Source organism: Rhipicephalus sanguineus, unplaced genomic scaffold, assembly GCF_013339695.2.
Source record: "Rhipicephalus sanguineus isolate Rsan-2018 unplaced genomic scaffold, BIME_Rsan_1.4 Seq497, whole genome shotgun sequence".
Lineage (NCBI taxonomy): Eukaryota > Metazoa > Arthropoda > Arachnida > Ixodida > Ixodidae > Rhipicephalus > Rhipicephalus sanguineus.
Genome location: NW_023615375.1, coordinates 158,239 through 166,433, shown reverse-complemented (window position 1 = coordinate 166,433; position 8,195 = coordinate 158,239). Strand labels below are relative to the sequence as shown.

At 46.5% G+C, this 8,195-nt stretch overlaps 2 non-coding genes across 2 annotated transcripts; both read left to right on the top strand.

Annotated features, from left to right (window-relative positions):
* Nucleotides 1-5,389: 5,389 nt before the first annotated feature.
* Nucleotides 5,390-5,462, top strand: Trnam-cau (transfer RNA methionine (anticodon CAU)). Its single transcript has one exon. It is a non-coding gene; the product is annotated as a tRNA-Met (tRNA).
* Nucleotides 5,463-7,875: 2,413 nt separating this feature from the next.
* Trnam-cau (transfer RNA methionine (anticodon CAU)) lies at nt 7,876-7,948 on the top strand. Its single transcript has one exon. It is a non-coding gene; the product is annotated as a tRNA-Met (tRNA).
* Nucleotides 7,949-8,195: the final 247 nt, after the last annotated feature.

Genomic DNA, 8,195 nt, shown 5'->3' with positions numbered 1-8,195 from the left:
TTTGACGTACAGTCGCGCTCAATATGACTTGCAACACGGGAGCGCGTGGCCTTACGTGTTTAAAGATTTCGCATTCCTTCCACTAGCCCTTATTTCTACGACTAAATGCTGCTCTCTCACTGGGGGATGTTCCCAAATAAGAAAATAATATTAAGTTACAGCAATGAAGCAAGTTGAAGCCATGCGCATTCATTAAACTCGTGAGGCCACGCGCTTCCGTGTTGCAAGTCATATTGGGCGCGACTGTACGTGCAAGGCTTGCGGCCACTTGTTGCAGGCCTCGGCAGTGGACGGAGGGCAGGTTACTTTATTTCCTAGAGTGCCTCGATGTCCTCGTCGCCCGCCGCTCCGTACGGAGCGGAGACAATCGCGTCGTCTGCTACGGTGTGCGCCATTTTCAAGCCTGCTCCTATCTACGGACGCGTTGCCGGCACGCGTGTGAGCAGTTTGAAAGCACAATAATAATAACAATAATATCTGGGGTTTAACGCCCGAAAACCACGATATGATTATGAGAGACGCCGTAGTGGAGGGCTCCGGAAATTTCGAACACCTGGGGTTCTTTAACGTGCACCTAAACCTAAGCACACGGGCCTCAAGCATTTTCGCTTCCGCCGAAAATGCAGCCGCCGCGGCCGGGATTCGATCCCGCGACCTACAGTTTGAAGGCAGGACGGGGCCTTTGTGGAGACTTTAATACTGCGGAAAGGCATTATTGCGTGATCATATATAAACAAATAATATTTTTGATGGCTTATAGTCTATAACAGCACTATAAAATTCACCGCTTCACGGTGTCATCTTATGCTGGTGCCTGAAACCGGTTTTAAAGGCGCTGCGACCACTTGTTGGCGTGATAGTTTACTTTTGCAAATGGGTCTCTTCGCAATGGCTAATCTTCCTCTGCAGGTGGAAAATAACGCATTTGCACAGGCATTATTGTAGAGCAATGGGCAAGCGACGGCCGAATGAAGATATTACTTGATATTACTTGTCGTTGCTGCTCTTCGGGAAGATTTGCGCTGCGAAGCTGTGCTGCTTCGGAACGGTCATTATGCAGCAATAATACTGAAATTCTTTGAGGACATGTCGACAGTAAAGGTAACCAGTTAATAAATGACGAATAGATATGTAATTGTTGTCTTGAGGTTTGGTCTAAATGCATGCTTTTATTATCTACCGCTATTGCTCACACATCTTTGGCAGGCACTCTGGGTCATTAGAGTATAAACTGGGAAAATTGTCATTCTATTCGTTTAAACGAAGCAAACAAATGAAGATATCACTCTACGGCTCAACTTGAGAAGTGAGGAAAAAAACACAAAAGCAGAATCTGCATCATAATGGGCGACAAGAATTAAGCAAAATGTCTGAATTATGGCTAACGATCTCAAAGTTCACTGTAGCTCCCTCATGCACATAACTTGCTTTCATGCCTGTTAAGTCCCTTCTCCGAGACTTGGTTCACGTACGCGCAGCCTGGCGTTCGAAATTAGCCGCTTTTAGACAGTGTCTTTGTATTGCTGACAGCAACACAATGCACACAGATAAAGTTTTTGTAGCGGCCGTTTGTGGCGCTTGATCCTTGCCACTAGACAATTTTTCGGTGGTCTCTCGGAAAATGTAGCAGCTGCCAACAATTCCCGGACTGATTTGAACACAGTGGAACACATCAGCCCGGCACTTCGCACAATGCCGCTTTGAACTCACTGCTGGTAATTAGGCTAACCGATAAATTACTTCGCATCGCACCGTTCTTGCTCAAAAACATTCCCTCTATCGTAGAGTGTAAGGGAAAAATATGCTTCGGTCACCGCTCTCATGCCACATAACTCCTGCAGACCAACAATTATTCCGGGGAGTGCCGTAATGCTAACACTGCATAGACATGCGGTTTTTGCTAAGCTGCCACTTGCCGCGCTTAATCTTCACCGCGCAGATTTTCCTTTTAACAGCGAAGCGAATCGTTCCGTGTTCACCCCTTACCAAAAACCTGTCATCATCATCATAAACGGGTATGAGCCACAGAAATTGGGTAAGTCCCACTATTCACCCCTTCTGGTCAACTAAAAATGAAGGCGGCAACAGTTAGCCTAACAAACGGGTATGTGTCACAGAAATTTGTGCGGCCTGTCAGAAAACTATCATCATAAACGGGTACGTATGTACCATAGAAATTGTGTAAATCCCACTACTCACAACTGCTCCACTAAAAAGGAAGAAGGCAATTCAGTCTAGGGAACGGTGGCTGCGAGAAGACCCCGAAGCATCGGAAGGCCTACGCCAACGACGACCTGCCCGTAGATCTATGAGGGGTGCGAACGCTTGATTTCAGCACGAGTTTCTGTCTCTGGAGTTCGGACATCCATGTCGTGTCTGTGACTGTCTGTGGTTTAACTCGAACCTCTCTGCGCTGAGAATCGACGAAGGAACAACCTAGCATCACTTAGCTAAAGCCTAGCAACGACCTAGAAGCAACCTAGAAACAACCCTTATCACCTTCCTAAGGCCTAGAAACAACCTAGAAGCAACCAGATTAGTCTCCAGAATCGTCCGGTTTCGCTGTTTCAAGCCTTGCACAGCTTAGTGCAACCTTCGCCAAATTTTTTTTTGAGTCTCTTGGAAAATTCAACCTTTCCTGAAATATTTTGAGCAAAGTGGCATGTAGAACTGGGCATTTCGTCCGGCAGCTCTCAGTGAACGATGAACTGACACCCGCAGAAATGGAATCAATAGAACATTACTTTTTGTCATGTCGCCGATACACATTACTAAGAAAATACTTCTTCGCAAGTTAGCCACACGTAAAACACCTGCCCCTGTTGGTCTGGGCGCTGCATTTTATGAGAATTTCAAGTGTGACGTAGCAATAATCATTCAAGGCGTATAATTAAAGAGGCATATGAGAAAAAAAAATACTTCCTTTCGCGAGAGTCACGTGATTTTAATACCGAACAGTGACGACCCTGAGACTCTACTTTCAGTACAGGCATATCGCCAAGTTATTAGCCTTACAAATACTGACCACAACATATTGTGATGGAGACGAGATGACGATTTAATGGATATTTACAACAGTGAATCGGCAGCCAAACAAAATGACTGAGAAACCCCACGCGCAAGCACTTCACGCCCACTCGTTGTCTTCATCTGCGGAGAGCACCGCGCTAACTCATATCCATGACGCACCGTAACAATATATACTAAAGTTCTCTGAAGGTGACTGCAATCTGCCATACATACGCTAGTAGGACCACATCAGACGTGTGGAATAAAAGGACGGTCGATTATGACCAACACACACGTGGCAAGAATTGTCCTTGAGTGTTGATACCTTCTCAGAAAAGGTCGCAATATTACAGTTGGATCTAGGTAGGCCGTCGATTGGGCGACAGCTCAGATTCTCTTTAGTGTACTGAGCATGTGAATGTCGGATCGATATTGACGGAGGGTGTTAAGACGTTCTACGGTAACGTTGTGCCTAAGATCATATTAAAGAAATCAATATCGGAAGTATGTTAGTGAAATCCTCTTTGAGACAGTGATGTTGTTGGTCGCCCTTGCTGTTTGCGCTATACTTGGAGTCCTTCTGTTTGAAATGTTATCGGGCAGTGAAATAGTAGCTTATAGTGTTGGCACCAGTGAACTGACGCTATTAGCATACGCGGATGGCGTAACGGTGTTTTACGGTCACAAGGAAAGCGTTACCAAAGCGGCTGTAGTGGCAAAAGTATTATGTAGAACGTCAGGTAGTGTTATTCATTGGAATAACACTACCGGTACCTATACATTGCAATAACACTACAGTTCCACTGAAATAGAAGGTATGAAGTGGCAATCTACGCCTATGAGGTACCTCAGTGTTCCGATACAGCATTTTCATGACACCAAGGATAACTGGAAGGATGAGGGCAAGCAAGTGAAGGAAAAAAAACAAAGAAATTTGGTGGTAAGGACTTTTCCATGTTCTCAAGAGAGTCAGTATGTAATATTTTTATTGCCGCTCAGTTCTGGTTCATGCTACAGGCTCTCTGGCCATCCAGGATGAGCAACAAAAACTGTACAGAGAATTCGCCGTCTATATCTGGCGATCAACGTGGGAGTGTACTGTGAGGGCTGGGCGTGATGACTGAGGCGTGAAGGCTGAGGCGAGAGTAACAGGGTAACGAACTATTTATTAGAGAGCATAGTGGAGCGCGCCAAAACCGTGACCGTCCGTCGCGGCGGCGGTAGCGAACGAACGTGACCCCTCCCTCGCTTGGGCTTGGTGTTGAGTTGGCGTAACAGCGCTCTAGGTGACGCTAGTGATGAGACAGGCGGCACATGCGGGCGCTCACAGTACAAGCCGTACGAATTTTTTACATCAGTTAAACGAGGTGGCCTGGGTTTAGCTCACTTGTTTTTGAAGCAAGTGGTTTAACGGTTTCTGTTCTTACGCGATCAAATAATTTTTTTTTCTTACTAACTGTAATTCAGGAACGCCTACGCGACCATTTACACAATTTAATTGTTTCGTCGCAGCCAGATAAGGCTACAAGTATTAAATGTTTTCTTTACGTAACATTGTAATGGCTTTCGAATTCTTGTGCACGCGTTTTGCTTCAGAATATCTGAGCACTGTCAAACGCAAATAGTTGTACAGAGGTGTGGTGGACGTAACTCTGCCTGTACCAATTTATGGGTTGAAATATTGTCTGGAGATTGGTGCAAATGTTTTCAAAAGTGTAAAGCGGATGCCTGTACGTTCGTCAGTTAAATCCTGTTTCTTTCAACTGCACAGTAAAACACTACCGGTCAAACCATGGCTCATAGAAAAGGGATTGTTTTTAGCTTGGTCAATCGACTGTTTAAGATGCATGAAACCAGAGACAATAGAGCACATATTTTTGGACTGCTTTGATGCAGTACGCCATGAGCATATAACGATTCAGTCACCAAGAAAGAACTTCATTGAGAGTGTGATTCTAATGCATCAGGTGTACACGGAAAACCGGAAGAAAATGACTTACTTTCTGTAATAGATTAGCTGTCAAATAAAGTGATTTTAAACGCCTGCGTCAGCGTGGGTGTGGCAGACGTTTTTAATTTTTAAACATCATTACATTGTGATATTGCGTATTCTTTGAATGCGTTGTTCGTCGACAATTAAAAAAAAGACTCGGTAGCGCACTGCCCAGCGGGTCAGTCACATAATCTGAAGGTCGTGAGTTCGATCCTCACCCGGGGCAAAGGCGGCGCAGTACTTTTTATTCTCTTATTACATTTTAATGTCATGGAAAGTGTGCTGTTATGTGTGCATATGAATCACTCTCGCCCTGTAATCTTACTTTTAGACATTTAACTCATTGGAGCTAAGAATGCCGGGTGTGTTTCCCCATGCTTCCTGTCCGCCTCGGTAGCGCAGTAGGCAGCGCGTCAGTCTCATAATCTGAAGGTCGTGAGTTCGATCCTCACCCGGGGCAAAGGCGGAGCAGTACTTTTTATTCTCTTATTACATTTTAATGTCATGGAAAGTGTGCTGTTATGTGTGCATATGAATCACTCTCGCCCTGTAATCTTACTTTTAGACATTTACCTCATTGGAGCTAAGGATGCCGGGTGTGTTTCCCCCTGCTTCCTGTCCGCCTCGGTAGCGCAGTAGGCCGCGTCAGTCTCATAATCTGAAGGTCGTGAGTTCGATCCTCACCCGGGGCAAAGGCGGCGCAGTACTTTTTATTCTCTTATTACATTTTAATGACATGGAAAGTGTGCTGTTATGTGTGCATATGAATCACTCTCGCCCTGTAATCTTACTTTTAGACATTTACCTCATTGGAGCTAAGAATGCCGGGTGTGTTTCCCTATGCTTCCTGTCCGCCTCGGTAGCGCAGTGATTCCACTTCCGGCCGCCACGGGTGACGGACGTGTTTTCATGGGCTCGAACGACCCAGTGCTTGCGGCACAGTTTAGCTGCGTAAACAGGGACGCTATGGAAGATAACCAGGATTATCAAGTACTGCTGCCGCATCTGCCGAAAGGTTGTATTGTTTTGAACACAGTATTTTTGCACGGTGACCTACAAGCGAGACCGTACCGAGTCGAAGACTACAGGGATACCCTTGCTCAATTGGAATTTCTACCTGAGGTGGAAGCCTTAGGTGCATTTCAAATGAATCATGTGTGGGCCGTGACGTTCAAAAGTCGTGAAGGTATGCGAAAGTTGTTAGCTGCCGGACATATTAATGTGAAGAACAGGAAGTGCCTGGTGGTAGACCCAAACAACCAGGAGGTTCGAGTGAAGATACACTGGGTGCTCCACAATGTAACTAATGAGGATATACGTGTGGCCTTCGAGCCGTATGGCGAAGTCACAGAAGTGAATAGGGAACGCTGGCGCGTGTCCGGTGTGTCAGAGAAAGGTTCTACAACACGTGTGCTAAGCCTGAAGCTAAAGACAGGGGTCACAATTGAAGATGTTCCCCCAAGTACATGTCGCCGGAGAACTTGCCCTCGTCGTAATTCCTGGAAAGGCGCCTCTTTGTTTGCGCTGCCAAGGAAAAGGTCACATCCGCCGTGACTGCCGAATCCCTCGATGCCAGCGGTGCCAACGGTTTGGCCACGACGAAGCCCAGTGTGTGCCTACGTATGCGAACGTAACGGGACCCGCGAAAAGCAAATGCTTCTGAAAATTTCATGGACGAAGCTGAAGCCGAAGAAGCAGCAGCGATGGTGCCGGAGAAACCCAAAAAGCCGGAAACGCCCCCCAGTACGACGGTGAAACGGGTGTTGATAGCGAGCGACCAAAAAGTCGAAAGAAACGTCAGCAGAACCAAAAAGTGAGGCACCCCAATATAACACGACCGAAAATCGTGTGGTAGAAGCGGCTACGCCGTGCGACCCTTCGAAAGATGAGAGTGAAGCCATGGAAGGCATCGCATCGATGTCCGCCAAACGAAAGCATAACGAAACCTTCGAAGACTCGGACCTTCCTAAGGATGCAAGCGGCGGCCCTCCGCCACCTAAATCGGCTCTGATGCGACGAATTTCGTTCAAGCCGAAACCGAACATTCCTCCTGACGGACGACCAAAGCAAAACCGCCGAGCTAAAGGCGGGGCCTCGCTTCCCTTGTGCAAGCCAGCGACATGCCTCCTCTAAAACAAAGACGTTTAGACGCTGCTGCGGAGTCCAGCCACCGGACATCTGTTGAGAGGGAAGACACGGGTCAGCTGGATGATGCCGACTGTGAATTGCCGCAGCACGGTGAACCCTCTTATACATCTCTGCGCTCCGAGGTAAACGCTGTGCGATCTAAGTGCTCCTCACAAATTAAGAACGGAAAGCTTGCCGTGTCCTTACGAATCGCCACTTTGAATGTACCTGGACTACCAGCCAAGAAGCGCCAAAGTCAAATTAATCGTCTCTGTCTCGAAAATAACTTACATCTGGCAGCTGTGCAAGAAACCAAGATTGAAAGTGAGGAGCACACGGATCGTATGGTGGAAACTTTTCGAAGACACTACAATGTTTCTGTCATCCACGCAAAAGGTACATCCGGGGGCTGCGCAATTTATATAAGAAACAACGTAGGCATTGAAAGTGAAGAAGTTGTAGCGTCAGAGGAGGGGCGCTTGATTGTGCTTGACTTTTTGTATTCTGGAAAGGAATGGGTGTTATTTGTATTTATGCACCAAACACTGATAATGAGCGTGCTGTATTGTTTGAAAGAGTAGAACAATTTTTGAAATGTGAAAAATGCCTTACATGCTCGGTGATTTTAACTTGCATGGCTGAAGATAGAGCTAGAAGTGACTCGCTGTCACTCCGTATCTTACTTTTTCGACCTTTACTTCATGGGAACTAAGGACGCCGGGTGTGTTTCCCTATGCTTCCCATCCGCCTCGGTAGCGCAGTAGGCAGCGCGTCAGTCTCATAATCTGAAGGTCGTGAGTTTGATCCTCATCCGGGGCAACGGCGGCGCAGTGCTTTTCAATCTCTTATTACAGTTTAATCATGTGGAATGTGTGCTGTTATGTCTGCAAATGAATCGCTGTTACTCTTATCTCTTACTTTTTCGACCTTTACTTCATAGGAACTAAGCACGCCGGGAGTGTTTGCCAACGCTTCCTGACCGCCTCGGTAGCGCAGTGGCGTACCCTATGACTTGATTATCCTCTGCGTACTGCACAGTGTCTTGAGATGTATGGCATTGCGAAAT